This window comes from Triticum dicoccoides, chromosome 1B, assembly GCF_002162155.2.
Source record: "Triticum dicoccoides isolate Atlit2015 ecotype Zavitan chromosome 1B, WEW_v2.0, whole genome shotgun sequence".
NCBI lineage: Eukaryota > Viridiplantae > Streptophyta > Magnoliopsida > Poales > Poaceae > Triticum > Triticum dicoccoides.
In genome coordinates this window covers 585,811,655-585,827,998 of record NC_041381.1, presented here as the reverse complement: position 1 = coordinate 585,827,998, position 16,344 = coordinate 585,811,655, and the positions used below count along the sequence as shown (strand labels likewise).

At 53.2% G+C, this 16,344-nt stretch overlaps 1 pseudogene; it reads right to left on the bottom strand.

The window, feature by feature from the left end:
• Window positions 1-21: 21 nt before the first annotated feature.
• On the bottom strand, window positions 22-7,399 carry LOC119348914 (annotated as a pseudogene).
• Window positions 7,400-16,344: the final 8,945 nt, after the last annotated feature.

Genomic DNA, 16,344 nt, shown 5'->3' with positions numbered 1-16,344 from the left:
TTTAAAGAAGGCTCTGTAACAACCCTGTAAACGGCCTGTACGTGTAGGATTATTCGCCGTCTCGTATCACTCAGAAGAGGTACTTTGACAGGACGTATTTGGGCGCGGCCCGGCGGTCCCCTTGCCAGTGCTGCATGTGCACCCCGATGGCGTCGAGGTGCTGCCCGCTCCGGCCATGGAACCCGACCACCTTCCCCTCGGCCGTCGCCGGCGACGAGAAGTACGTGCCGACCTCGTCCCCGAACGGCCCGTACCTGCCGCGGTTGCTGACGAAGGTGATGGAGCGCAGCGCGCGGGGCCCCTCGGCCGGGTCGGCGTTGTAGTAGCCGCGCACGCAGGTGAGCACCTCGTGCGGCGCGTCCAGCTTCACCCGGTGGGTGATGTGGCCGCTGGTGCCGTGCCGTGCCGACCACTCCGACCGGTCGCCCCGGTCGTACTGGATCTGGATGGAGCCGATGAGGGCGCCCCGCGTCACGTACACCTGGTTCACGCCGGCGTACACGCCGTCGTCCCACGCCCGGCCCCCCGGCCCGCCCCACGGCCCCGGCCCCGCCGCCGCCGGCTCCTTCACCATGGCCGCGTAGGGAACCTCCTCGTCCACGTCGCTCGGGTCGTAGTCGGACCGCGGCGCCGGCGACGGGCTCCTGCTGGCGGCCCGCCTGAGGGACGACGGCACCTTGCCCCGCTGGACATGCACGCCGATGCCGTCGATGTACCAGCCCTCCCGGCCGTGGAACCCCACGACCCGCCCGTCGGCGAAGCTGGTGGAGAAGTAGGTGCCGTACTCGTCCCCGTAGGGGCCGTACCGCCGCCGGTTAGTGTGGAACGTCAGCGACCTCACCGCCGTCGGACCCATGATGATCGTCGGGCCGTAGTAGCCGGTGATGTGGGTCAGCACCTCCGACGGGAAGTCGAACGCGATCTGCAACAAACCACGAGCGCGCGTCAGTCAGGTCATCACTCATCAGCACAGTCATCTACGACATGATTACATTGATTACTTTGTCGGGTGGGACGCCGCTGCTGAAGCCGTGCTTGTTGCCCCACACGGCCTGCCCGTGCCGGTCGTAGAGCACCTTCATGGAGGTGACCCCCACCGCGCGGGTCAGGTTGATCTGCCACACGCCGGTGTACACGCCGTCGTCGAAGATGGTGCCGCCGCTGCCGCCCCACGGGCCGTGCGTCTCCGGCCCGCTCACGGCCGCCCTGTACGAGCTAGGGTACGAAACCATCTGCACAACCAAAGTTCACAACTTTCAGAACACAAAAACTGCAGAGCCATCACCAGACATACTTACAAAGGGTGCAAAAGCATGTGACACCACACCACACCTTATTCATGATCGATCCATCGTGGTAGTCCGGAGACGGATGCGCGTACTGCTGCTTAGGGTAACCGGTGCCGTAAACGGCGTAGCTGTCGGCCCGGTTGCTCACTGCTAGGGCCATGTCATGCTCATCGTCAACCTCGGTGACGGTATAGCCATTTCTGCTGTACGCCGCCGTCGGGAGCTGGGGCGAGGCTGGGTAGCTCGGGGGACTCGGGATCGGGACGTGGACTTGCTTCAGGTAGAAGCCGATGGAGTTGAGGTACGACCCGGACCGCCCATGGAAGCCGATGATCTTGCCGCTGCTCACCGGGAGCGAGAACGGCGTCCCGTCCTCGGTGCCGAAGGGTCCGTACTTGGATCGGTTGCTCTGGAACGTCAGTGATCTTATGATCACCGGACTGCCGCAGACCGATCCGTAGTAGCCGCTCACGGACAGAAGGATTTCTCCGGGAACATCTAGCTTCACCTGCATCATCAGACATAAAAAGTCTGAATAATTTTGTTCAGAAAATGAAAACTAAAAAATCTTTACAGAAGCCTGAAATCATTTAACTGAGGATTTAGCTGGCCAGACCTTATCTGTTTCAGACCCGTCCTCGGTGCTCCCGTGCGTCTGTGACCAGACCGATTGTCCTTTCAGGTCATACTGGATTCTTATCGAGTCGACGGCTGCACCATGGGTGATCATGATCTGGCACACCGTCGAGTACACGCCGTCGTCCCAGGGGCATCCTCCTGTCCCTCCCCAGGGCCCAACCACTATGGGGCTCTTCCCATTGGCGGCGCTCATGATGCTCTGTTAGGCAAGGCCACCGATATTTTGTTAGATCATGGTCAGTGAATTGGATGCTAGAAACTATAGATCCTTGAAGAAAATACAGTGTTTACATCTCATTGCCTATGAAATCAAATTGATGTCAGGACATTCAGTCAGCATGCTTTCCATGGACAACAGAAAAGTATCGATGTAATGTGAGTTCAGTGGTTGATCCGAACAATTTCTAGAGGCCTACAACTCAACTTTTTTTTTGGAAATGAAAACCTCAAAGGTTTATAATGTCCACTGTAATCCTTAACCAAAGGATATTTCTGAAGATTTTGTTCATGCTCAGAATCTAATTTCTCCATTGTTTACACACACATATTCCAGAAAACGAGGAAACTAAACATGCAGACACAAGGTCATGAGCAAAAACAGAGTAGTGTACCATATTTCGGTCCTGCCAATAGCCTCAAATCACTTTGAGAGATGGAGGGTTCAAACTGCGCCTCCTCTTACTATCACCTTGCTGCTGCTACTACTACTACTCTCTGAGCTTACTGACACACGAAGAAACACCGACCCGCCCAATTTATAGGATCACCAGAGCAAGAAGGGCAGGCGAAAAGCAGCCACTGTCGCAAGCAGGCAGCCGCGTTTAACGGCTGGGGAGAACTGAAAGCAACCAGGAGAACTGGATTCTCCGGCGTGCTGGAGCCAATTCACGCGAAATGGAGAACAACGCAATCTTTCCACAAAATGGAGAACAACCCAATCTAATCTTTTCCCCGGTGTTGTCTGTCATATATTCTCCTTTCGCCCATCCGCCGTGCCGCGCAGCAAATTCGGCAATGGAGAACTACAGATTTTTTTTTTTTTTACCTTCCCTAGTTATTCTCCACACAAAAATTGCCGTTTTACATCACCTTCTGGAATGATTTTTTCGGGGTGTGTGGGTGGCTGGATTCGGCTGGTGTGTGGGCTGTGAGAGACGGAGCGGAACAGTAATTACCTTTGCAGGATTCCCTGTCGAACCTTTCGCGAGCGAGCACATGTTGATCATGTAGTGTTATTGATGCGTGTCATCCTTTTTCGAGAGTAACTTTTGATGGTTGACAGGGTAGAAAACTGTCACCCTGTTCACGGCCTCAAGCTGCACACGAATAAGGAACGAATTTGGCAGTGCGGTGGTGATGGCACACGGCAACGAGTTTGAGATGGCGGGCTTTGAACTGGACGGCACCCCGAGATTACAGTGGTCGCACGGCTTTGCCGCGGGGGAATCGTGAAGCACTTGGCGCGCGTGCTCCAACTGGAGCCGGCGAACGTTGCCCATCCCGTCAGGCATCCAACTGGCGGCGCAGGTGGCTCGGCTGGGATGGGTGGCTCGCCGCACGCTGCCCCTTTGGACGGTGTATCGAGGTTGGGAACATGTTCGTCCGTGCGAGGATGCCCTCTCTTGTCGGCACCGGGTGCGCGGCCAGCCGTGGGTGAACGCGTCCCTCGCTGAGCATCACCTTCTTGGTTCCGGCGAAGCAAAGGCTAACCCAAGAAGCTTCAAAAAAAAAGATGAACAATGTGACCATGTTAAGATTAACCATATATAGCAGGTTAAACAAAGATTAACCATGGTCACCATGGTTGTACAGTTGCTGGAGCCATGTTCGAAAATGGTTGCATAAACACAGCCACAAACAGATTACTGAACCTGATGCACCTATCTCTTTATTGTATTATGGGCGGTTCTCTCACATCTAGTACAAGCTGAGTACAAATAAACCATCTGTGCCATGTAACCAATATCTGACTGAACCCATCATAGGCTAACCTGAGTACCTGACACGTACTATCATGGAAATATACAATACAGTACCAGCTGCGATGACTCACCAATACACACTAAAATTTTGGAGTTCTGGACATCTCCTTTTTGTCTCTCATAACGACATTGGACAGCTCTGCAAGACAGCCAGCAGATAGAGACTATGGGAGCATACAATGCGGCAGAACACTTCAAGAACGCAGCGAACCCCCGCCGCTTGTATAAGATCATGCGCACATGTGTATCTGTCTGGGAGAAAAGGTGATCATGGTCAATATAAGGGGTTCAGGAGGGGAGGGGCGATCACATTAAGGATGATGATAATGACAGTAGTGCACAAACCAAGTTGACATGATCTTACCTGTGATCCGTAATTTTTTGTATGTCTATTGATCCAGCAGTTCCAACAAACCATTCCAAGAGGGAACCTTGGAGAAAGCTTGCTTCCTCTTGATTCCCTCTATGCTGGAGAAGTTGCCATTGCCCTGAAACAGTAAATTCACCAAATGATCAGTCATCAGCGTACACAGCCTTTATCCAGTTTCGTATATGTTTACACACGTTGGAAACCTGACTAACTTACAAGGCTATAACACAGTCTGTACGTACAAAAACTGAAACGGGATATCAAGAAAAATTAACATGGAAGGAAGAATGCTCTAAAGCATTTTTCAAGCTTAACTATATCAGGCTCTCAGGAAGGTCAGTTTTCTAAATCACAAACATGGTGAAAGCTAAAATAAGGAATGCATAAAACCTCTAGTGTTTACCTTCAAGCAACGTCCCCTAGCTGTATCACATATAGGATAGTCATGGGGGCAACAAGAACGGTTATCACTGCAGCAAACTGCATTATCCAGCTCGCAACAGCTCCAGGAAAGGCAGAATCCCAAGGCACGCCATGAGCAACAGCAGGTGGATCCTTCAGGGCAGGAGGTAAAAACGCTGCATTTGGTTGGGCCAGGGCCAGGTGAAGGAGGAGGATTCGGGCTTGTTTTTGTGGGGAAAGATGCCATCATGTTTATGCCACAGATACCTGACGATGAGCCAGTGTTTCGGTGCATATGCATATAGCCCTTCATTCCCCATCTTTCACCCCAGGAATTTTTCACAACCCAATAATCCTTGCCACCTTCAGAACCATATCCCACAATTAGGACAGCATGATCAAGAGATGTTGGGCATGGACCATCGAAGATACCCTGAATATGAAAATAGTGGAAGTCAAGTAAAAGGTGTGGTAGAACTGTGTTAAATAAGTTAATGAGAGCACAATTGCATTCAAACCTGGGAGTATAGCTGAAATGCTCTAGCGCTGCCACATATTCCTACGCTAATGGGTTGCTGGGCAACAGCTTGTAGTAACAAGTCTTCCTTGCTAGGAGGCACCTCCTTGTAGCCATCGATTGTTACCACATGCTTTTTCAGCTGCAAAACAAGCAGACAAATCACATGAATATGACACATCATGTGCCTAAACATGCTCAAGGTAGTTTTCTACACGGCTGCACGTCCATCTTACCTTGTTCTTGTTGCATGTTCCATCTGCTTCACGAAACGGGTAATCATCCTCCGTGTCAATCCCACCATTTTTAATCACAAACTTATAAGCATAGGTCATGAGCCCACCGCCACAACCAGCATTGTAGGATCTGTCACAATCGATTAGTTCCTGTTCAGAAAGGCTGAGAAGAGAGCCCGTCGTGATCTTGTTTATTCCTTCCATGGCACCTGTAGCAGAGAAGCTCCAACAAGCACCTGAACGACAATCCAGACCACATTAACAGTATGTACTGGTGCGGTTTAGTAATAAGAAATGAGGTAGCACCAACTATCAAATCTGAAAAAAAGTACTTCCAAGTTCAAGGCCCTTGAATAAAAGGAAACCATATCCTAATCTGTAAAACAAGATTGCTGACACAGTTCTTATGTTGCTGTCATATCTAATTACCCATTTTCAGTATAGGCATCGCCCATGGGCAACCTAAGATAACCCCAAACCTAGAATTCTGGATTGCTGAAGCATAACATTTTTTCCGAGATTCTTATTTAACCTGTAATGCACAACTGGACTACACAATGAAGCAGCAGATAGCTACTTCCATGGCAAAAGCTAACAGAAAGATTAGAAGTAACTCTCTTGTGTGGGAAGCCCTAAAAAGCAACAGTACCTACGAACCACATAAGGGGTTAGAGACATAATTCTTTCTCTAATTTATCTATCTATCTATTTTTCCAAGTAATCATTTCAATACCTTGATATGTTTCACATTTTCAAGGACAAAAAAGTCCGTGAATCTACCGTTGAGAAGAGTATAGGTGACTACAAACCAGCATAGCTTGGAGAAATTAGTCAGTAAACTTGCAAATTGGGCTGGGAAAAAACTAAACAGAGACATATTTTCAACATCTTCTCTAACCGGCCATGATGATAAGTACTTCAGGTAAACATGGTGCTAAATGCCAAGCGCTAACCAATCAATGGGTTACCTAATGAGTTATGTCAGAGGAAGGTTAGCTTATATGCGTCAGCCGCTGCTCCCTGCCATGGATTCTAGTTCTTGGAATCATTTGCTGCAACAATGCCTCGGTCATCCAGATCTTCAGTATCACTACACTTTTGATGCACCTACGTACTAACATATCTCGATCTCTAGGTTTTAGCATTAGAACCCAACATCTACACAAACAGCAAAACTCTGACGGAGACAAACAGAAGAGCCCTGCAATGTCAAGTAGTATATTGTAGAAGAAGAGATTCAGAAGCGTGGCGCTCACCGCAGCTGCCCTGGTCCTTGACCTTGGTGACGGCGCCGCTCTGCCTCCAGTCGAGCGCGTCGGGCACGGCGCCCACGCCGCCCTCGAAGCCCCCGGACGAACGCGGCTCCCCGAGGGGGACCGGGCCGACGGCGAGGCGCCCGAGGCGCGCGGCGCGGAACTCGTCGTGCGTGAGGTCAGCGAACGCGTTGAGCGCGAGCGTGTACGACTGGGATCCTCCCGCGCCGCTATTGGCGGCGGCGCCGGCGTTGTGCGCCGCGACGAAGGCCGCGTTCTCCGTGAAGGCCGCGAGCCGCGCCGCGCGCTCCCCGGGCGTCGCGTACGCCTTGCCGTGCTCCGCGCACCACGCCTCGAACCGCGCCTCGTAGTCCGAGGCCGAGACGTCCTTCTCCCCGCCGCCCGCGGCCGCGACCACGGCCGAGGCCGAGAGCAGCAGCAGGAGCAGCGGGAGGCAGTGGACGAGGCTCATCTCCGAAGTCATCCCCCTCTCGGCTGGCTGACCCTGGGAATGGAGGATGCCGCTCTGCCTCCGCGGGGTATAAATAGGGGTTTGGGCTCGGTGAGCTCGGAGCCTGGCCGGGCTCCGGCGAGAGATCGGCGGAGAAGGATGGAGAAGCGAGGAGGGGCAGGAAATTTTGGAGATCGGCTGTTGACTGAGAGAGAGGGAGGGCGCTCCGGCCCGAGAGAAACGAGGCGGCTCGCTGATTGGAGAGGGCGGAGCGGATAGGTCCAGGCGCGATCCACGTGTGAGGGAGATCGGGGCCACGGTCTCGCCACGCCGCACGGCTCTCCCGTTCACCGGTGAAAAATCCGGTCTCTCGGGTAAACAAGTGTTCTTCCCGTAAAAAAAAATGCTGGATTAGTGAAACCTTTTCCTATGGGTATTTTTATTGATTGGCCAAAATATTAGGCTCACTGTGAATTTTCTGAATACATTTTTATGATTGGATGTCCCGAGACAACACTTTTTTTTACCTTCTCGGCCATCAAAAACACCCTTAATTTTTATGATTGGATGGGAGGCCATTATTTACCCAAAACCACCACCGCTGGAGTTAGAGTAACAATTTGATATCACATTGGTTTCAGAGCATAAAATACCACCAACACTGTGCCTAACCTATAACGCCGAGCACTGGTTGTCTGATAAGCTCATTTGAGTCGGTAAACATGAGGAAAGATAGAGGAGGCACGCGTATCCGAGAACGGGCACATATAAGGAAACCGAGCGAGAAAAATCCCTATACCCAATCACACCGCTCGATCCGACATGGCATACGCGAGTGGGCGCCGCGTGTTTCCCACTTGTTGTGTGTAATATATCTGTTTTGGCCTACAATCCCGTTCCTTCAAGATTTAATCCATTTGACTATTTTCTTTTGGAAGGAAAAATGCATTAATTTGTAATTTTATGATTGCTTCTCTTCCTCTTCACCAGGCCAGCCTAAAAGGCATATGCTGACTACTGGCTGGAGCCAATTTATCGGTGGAAAGAGACTTCTTGTTGGTGATTTAGTCTTATTTATTAGGTAAAATGTTGATGCCGAGGTCTCTATTTATTTGTTGGACAGCCAGCTATTTCCTGACCTGGTATTGCTCAAATTTTTTTTGAAAAACTCCACCCATATATTGATAAAAAATTGATATAACAAATAAACCTATTTGTAAAGTTAAATTCTGCTCTTGTGATTGTAGGGATGCAAAACAACAACTCCTCTTGCGGGTCAGCCGAGCAAATAGGCAACCTACTAAGAGCATTTACAGCCGGACTAGGCAGATCCCGTCCCTCAAACAGCCGCGGGCACTGATCAGGCATGCCTCAAATTTCCACGGTTACAGCCGGACATCTCATATTATATCTCAAATTCATATAAAGACATGCAAACTAAAATAAACCTACATACTACGTCGATCACCTAGCTACTCGATGTCGGAGATGTCGACGATCTCCGTGCCCGGCTCTGGCCGCATGGGCTGCAGCTGTAGCTCCGGCTCCTCCGCCTCCATCTCCGCGTCGAGTACGACGAAGAGCGCATCGGACTCCGCCTGCTCCCGCCAGAGGAGCGCCCGGTTGGCTTCCACATAGGTCTCATCCTGGATGGACTCCAGGATGGTCTGCTGCTCCGTCATCTCGTCGGACTGGGCGACGGTGAACTCCGCCTCCGCCTGCTCCATGTTGAAGCCCGACAGCTGCTGCTAGGAAATATGCCCTAGAGGCAATAATAAAGTTATTATTTATTTCCTTATTTCATGGTAAATGTTTATTATTCATGCTAGAATTGTATTAACCAGAAACTTTGTACATGTGTGAATACATAGACAAAACATAAGTGTCCCTAGTATGCTTGTACTTGACTAGCTCGTTTATCAAAGATGGTTATGTTTTCTAACCATAGACATGTGTTGTCATTTGATGAACGGGATCACATCATTAGGAGAATGGTGTGATGGACAAGACCCATTCGTTAGCTTAGCATTATGATCGTTACAGTTTCATTACTACTGCTTTCTTCATAACTTATACATGTTCCTCACACTATGAGATTATGCAACTCCCAAATACCGGAGGAACACCTTGTGTGCTATCAAACTTCACAACATAAATGGGTGATTATAAAGATGCTCTACAGGTGTCTCCAAAGGTATTTATTGGGTTGACATAGATCGAGATTAGAATTTGTCACTCCGTGTTTCAGATAGGTATCTCTGGGCCCTCTCGGTAGTGCTCATCACTATAAGCCTTGCAAGCAGTGTGACTAATGAGTTAGTTGCGAGATGATGCATTACAGAACGAGTAAAGAGACTTGCCGGTAACGAGATTGAACTAGGTATGATGATACCGACGATCGAATCTCAGGCAAGTAACATACCAATGACAAAGGGAACAACGTATGTTGTTAAGCGGTTTGACCGATAAAGATCTTCGTAGAATATGTAGGAGCCAATATGAGCATCCAGGTTCTGCTATTGGTTATTGACCGGAGATGTGTCTCGGTCAGGTCTACATAGTTCTCGAACCCGTAGGGTCCACACGCTTAACGTTTGATGACGATTTGTATTATGAGTTATGTGATTTGATGACCGAAGTTTGTTCAGAGTCCCGGATGAGATCACAGACATGACGAGGAGTCTCGAAATGGTCGATAGGTAAAAATCGATATATTAGAAGGCTATATTCGGACATCGGAAAGGTTCCGAGTGATTCAGGTATTTTTCGGAGTACCAGAGAGTTACGTGAATTCGCCGGGGGAAGTAGTGGGCCTTAATGGGCCATACGGGAAAGGAGAGAAGGGCCTCAAGGGGTGCCCCCCCATGGGTTGGTCCGAATTGGACTAGGGGGGCGCCGCGTCCCTCCTTCCTTCTCCCCTCTTCATCCTTCCCTTCCTTCTCCTAGTTGGAATAGGAAAGGGGCGGGGCGAATCCTACTTGGACCGGGAGTCCAAGTAGGACTCCCCCCCTTGGCGCGCCCCCTCTAGGGCCGGCCTCCTCTTCCTCCCTCCTTTATATACGTGGGCAGGAGGCACCCCAAAGGCACTCCAAGATTTGTCTTAGCTGTGTGCGGTGCCCCCTCCACAATTACACATCTCGGTCATATCGCCGTAGTGCTTAGGCGAAGCCCTTCGCCGGTAACTTCATCATCACCGTTGCCACGCCGTCGTGCTGAAGGAACTGTCGGGGGGATGAACCCCGGGCAGGCAATGGAACCCGGATCCTTTTCAAAAACAACATGGCCGGCGTCGCCCCTCAAGCCGGCACACGCTTGGCCAGGTCGCTCGACCCGGCCAAACCCCGCAACCCGGCCAAGCTCTCCGACCCGGCGGGACACGTCGACTCAGCCTCAACAACTAGTACAGGACAGCTGAACCCGGCACAACCAAGGCTTCCTCAACAAGCCAGCTCCACCCGTGGCGTGCTCCGCAATCCAACCACGGGTCAGCTCCCGTCCCATCCAGCCCGTACGACGGGACGAGTCTTTGGCCACTGATGACCAAGGCAATAGTGCCCCGCCCATGCCTCTGGTCAGCCGGAGCGTGGCAACGATGCCCCTCACCTACTCGCTGACCAGGGCCAGCGTGGCTACAGTGCCCCCGCCATCACCGCCGACGACAGCAAGCGGCGACCTGACAGAGCGCCACTATACATGACTCGACTCGGCCACGCCCCGACGATCGACAAGACGGTGCACAGTCCCTCTAGGCACGCGGGGCCTGCACCTAGGGGAACCCGGCGAACCACAGGCCCCCAGCGGGTCCCAGCCCGGGTCCCCGGATGCCAACAACCTGGACCTACCAACTTGTAACATTACCATTGTATCCCTAAGGGGTTGGCCTATAAAACCCCCCAGGAGCCCGCGCATACGGGCAAGTAAGTAAGCAAGCAAGAGAGGAACTAGCCACCAAAAACAGTAACATCCACTCGGGGAGAAGGAGCAGCCTAAGCCTTGGCCAGCCCTCCTTCCTCCTTCATACAGCTCTAGGAGCAACATTGTACTGTCGAACATCAAACTACACTCGGCAGGACTAGGGGTGTTATCTCTCCGGAGAGCCCCGAACCTGGGTATGTCTTGCGTCCCGCGCTCGCTCATACCAACCCCGCCTCTGGATCCCACCAGTGCCCTCGAGCCTCCTCCTCTCTTTAGCCATCCCATGGCATCTGCCGTGCGCCCACCACGACAGTTGGTGCCCATCGTGGGCAGCTCGAGGAGCTGGCCGGGAGCATGCTTCAGACGGGCCCCTCTCCTACTCCGACGAGTCCGTCACGCTGACGGACGGCGTTGTCGGCGCACTCACCGCCTCCTTCGCCGCGCTGCGCATCTCTGATTTGCCCCCGGCGACGAGTACCCCAGTGAGGTGCTCAGCTACTCCGACTCCCCCCTCTCCCTCGGCGGTGGAATTTCCGCCGGGGCAATGGCCGTCCACGTGGAGGTCTTCGTCACCGGCGACGGCGCCTCCTCCTCATCGAGCAAGACAAGGAAGGCTGCCGAAGCCAGGGCAACAGCGGAACGGACCGAGCCGTCCGATCCGTTGCGCGCCGCGATGTAGAGCCTCCGCATCCCCATCGGCACCGACATCGATGCCAACAACGTCGCTGAGGCCCAAACCCAGCTCGAGGAAAGGCGCCAGCAGATGTTGGACCTGTCCGAGACACGCGCCGCCACCCAGTGTCGTCTGGATTCCGCTCAGCTGGAGCGCAATGCTGCCTATGGATTCACGCCCGCCGCGGCCGAGCCGAGCCGGGTCGCCGACGTGCGTGCCCGGGGAGGAGCGATCGGCCGGGCCCTCGGCGTCGTCCCTACCGTCTACGAGATCCCAACAAAGAACATGCGCGCCGCCCAGGCAGCCGTAGTCGACCTAGACCAGCTCACGGGCGAGGAACTGAAGGAGCACATCGGGCGGATGCGCGGCCTCCTCAACGAGGCCAACACCCAGCAAGACCGCCTCAACCAGCTCGCTAAGCCGGCGGGATCTGGTTCCGCCCGCGTTGGCAGACCCGACAAACTTCAACACACAGCTTCCTCGCTGCCCGGCGAGGCGCACTCTGGCCGAGCCTGGACTCGGCGCAACCCGGCCGCCACGGCCTCCGGCGGTTTGGGCGACGAGCCCATCCCGGAGATCCAACGCAATCCTGGCCAGCATGGCCGGCGTCCGGCTCCAACCGACCCGGCCCCCCGTGGCCTGGTCGCCAGTCAACTCGGCCCGCGCGCCATCGACGATGCCGACGCTCGCCACCGCCTCGACCAGCTCGCTCACTCCTTGAAGGTGAAGGAAAGCGGCGCTATCGGGCCGGCGTGCTTCGGCCCACGCATCCGGGAGGAGCCCTTTCCCAAAGGGTTCATGCTCCCCCGCGACACCCCCAAGTACAATAGGATCGTGAAGCCAGAAGATTGGCTCACCGACTACACCACCGCCATTGGCATCACCGACGCCAATCACCGGCTCGCCATGCGCTACGCACCGCTCATTCTCCAAGGGTCGGCCCGCACCTGGTTGAACAGTCTGCCGATGGGCAGCGTCAACACGTGGGTTGATTTTGAGCAAGCCTTCGTCCGCAACTTCACGGGGACCTAAAAGCGACCCGGCCGCCCTAGCCAGCTCGCCATGTGCGTGCAAGGGCCTACGGAGACCGGTCGCAAGTACCTCCCACGCTGTACCGAGCTCCAGAACAGCTGTGAGGGCGTCCATGAAATCCAAGCAATCCAGTACTTCGTCAGCGGGTGCCGAGACAGCACCCTCCTCAAGCACAAGCTCTTACGCTCTGAGCCGACCACCATGGCCGCGGTCATGGTGATGGCGGACAAATACGCCAACGCCGACTCCGCCATGAAGATCCAGGTGGCCCTGGATGAATCCGGCAAGGCGAAGCCGGTTCCCCCTCCAAAGTCGGCCGGCGAAAGCAGCCGGCAGCAGCATCACCAGAACAACAAGCGCAAAGCCGACCAGCCGGTGCAGCGCTACGACAACCGGCTCGTCGCGGCCACCGAGCTCGCGGCGGACCCGGTGGCCAAGTGTGGCAGACCGGCAAGATGGCGTGGCAACCCGCCATGAGCTTCGAAGAGATGCTCGACGCCCCCTGCAAGCACCACAGCGGCGCAAGACTGCCCACGTACATGCTTCGGCAATGCGCCATCACCAAGCGCATCATGAGGGGCAACGTCCCGCCTCCTTCGGCTCCGGCTCCAGGCGCGAGGCAGCCGCATCCGCCTCCAGCTGGCGGCTGATACGTCTCCAACGTATCTATAATTTTTTATTGTTCCATGCTATTATATTACCCCTTTTGGATGTTTATAGGCTTTATTTTACACATTTATATCATTTTTGGGACTAACCTACTAACCGGAGGCCCAGCCCGTATTGCTGTTTTTTTGCCTATTTCAGTATTTCGAAGAAAAGGAATATCAAACGGAGTCCAAACGGAATGAAACCTTCGGGAGCGTGATTTTTGGAACGAGCATGATCTAGAGGACTTGGATTGCAAGTCAAGAAGCAGCCGAGGCGGCCACGAGGTTGGAGGGCGCGCCCACCCCTACATGGCGCGCCCCCCTGTCTCGTGGGCCCCTCGGGCGGCCACCGACCTACTTCTTCCTCCTATATATACCCACGTACCCCGAAAACATCCAGGGAGCCAACGAAAAACAATTTCCACCGCCGTAACCTTCTGTATCCGCGAGATCCCATCTTGGAGCCTTCGTCGGCGCTCCGCTGGAGGGGGAATCGACCATGGAGGGCTTCTACATCAACACCATAGCCCCTCCGATGAGTTGTGAGTAGTTTACCATAGACCTTCGGGTCCATAGTTATTAGCTAGATGGCTTCTTCTCTCTTTTTGGATCTCAATACCATGTTCTCCCCCTCTCTTGTGGAGATCTATTCGATGTAACTCTTTTTGCGGTGTGTTTGTCGAGATCCGACGAATTGTGGGTTTATGATCAAGTTTATCTATGAGAAATATTTTAATCTCCTCTGAATTCTTTTATGCATGATTGAGTTATCTTTGCAAGTCTCTTCGAATTATCAGTTTGGTTTGGCCTACTAGATTGATCTTTCTTGCAACGGGAGAAGTGCTTAGCTTTGGGTTCAATCTTGCGATGTCCTTACCCAGTGACAATAGGGGTTGCAAGGCACGTATTGTATTGTTGCCATCGAGGATAAAAAGATGGGGTTTATATCATATTGCATGAGTTTATCCCTCTACATCATGTCATCTTTATTAATGTGTTACTCTGTTCTTATGAACTTAATACTCTAGATGCATGCTGGATAGCGGTCGATGTGTGGAGTAATAGTAGTATATGCAGGCAGGAGTCGGTCTACTTGTCACGGACGTGATGCCTATATACATGATCATGCCTAGATAATCTCATAATTATTTGCTTTTCTATCAATTGCTCGACAATAATTTGTTCACCCACCGTAATACTTATGCTATCTTGAGAGAAGCCACTAGTGAAACCTATGGCCCCGGGTCTATCTTTTATCATATAAGCTTTCAATCTACATTTATTTGCATCTTTACTTTTCCAATCTATATTATAAAATACCAAAAATATATTTATCTTATCATACTATCTCTATTAGATCTCACTTTCGCAAGTGGCCGTGAAGGGATTGACAACCCGTTTATTGTGTTGGTTGCGAGTTCTTTGTTTGTTTGTGTAGGTGCGTGGGACTTTTGAGGAGCCTCCTACTGGATTGATACCTTGGTTCTCAAAAACTGAGGGAAATACTTACGCTACTATTGCTGCATCACCCTTTCCTCTTCAAGGAAAACCAACGCAAGCTCAAGACGTAGCAGTGGCGCGATGCGCGACGATGCCTACCCAGACCAGAACGTGGCCTACATCGTCTTCACCAGCCTCGGCGACGTCAAGCGTAGCAAGCGCCTCCTTCTGCAGGAGGTCAACACCGTCGTTCCGGCCAAACCAGAGTTCATGCACTGGTCGGACCGCCCGGTCACCTAGACCCGGGAGGATCACCCGGCGGTCATGCTGAATCTGGGTGGTTACGCCCTCGTCCTCAACCCCACCATCATCGCACGGCATACGTGAAAGTTCTCTCGAGTCCTCATCGACGGCGGTAGCAGCATCGACATCCTCTACCGCGACACAATGACCAAACTCGGCCTCAAGCCCGAGGACCTGGAACCGACCCGGACGATCTTCCACGGCATTATACCCGGCCTCTCCTACTCTCCCATTGGCCGGGTCCGGCTCGACGTCCTGTTCGATGATAGCAACCACTTCCGGCGCAAACTGATCTGGTTTGAGATGGTGGACCTTTCCAGCGTGTACCACGCACTGCTGGGCCGACCCGCGCTCGCCAAGTTCATGGCGGTCCCCCATTATGCGTATCTAAAGATGAAGATGTCGGGTCCCAAGGGCCTCATCACCATTACCGGCGACTACTGCGAGTCCCTGGAGTGCGCCCGAGACGGCACCAAGCTGGCCGAGTCGCTGGTCATTGCTGAGGAGCAGCGCCAGCTCGACCGGATCGTCGCCATGGCGGGCGAGGCCTCGGCCGCATCTATCCCAACCAAGGACCCGGCCGATGAGGCTGCCTTCACGCCCTTCAAGGAGACCAAGAAAGTGAAGCTGAACCCGGAGGACCCCAGCTGCAGCAAGTACGTTGTCGTAGGTGCCCACCTCGACAGCAAATAGGAAGGCGAGCTCGTCAACTTCCTCTGTGAGAATCGGGATATCTTCGCATGGACCCCCAAGGACATGCCGGGTATCCTGAGGAAGTACGCCGAGCACAAACTTCATGTCCGCAAGGACGCCAAGCCTATCCGTCAACCCCTGCGACGTTTTTCCAAAGAGAAGAGAAGAACCATTGGCGAAGAGGTAAGCAAGCTTTTGGCGGCCGGCTTCATCATGGAAGTGTTTCACCCTGAGTGGCTGGCCAATCCAGTTCTCGTCCTGAAGAAGAACAAGACCTGGCGCATGTGTATCGACTACACCAGCCTCAACAAGGCCTGTCCCAAGGATTCGTTCGCTCTCCCGCGGATCGACCAAGTCATCGACTTGACCGCCGGGTTCGAGCTCCTGTCCTTCCTGGACGCTTACTCCGGCTACCACTAGATCAAGCTAGACTCGGCTGACGCCCTGAAGACGTCCTTCATCACGCCCTTTGGGGCGTATTGCTACATCACCATGTCGT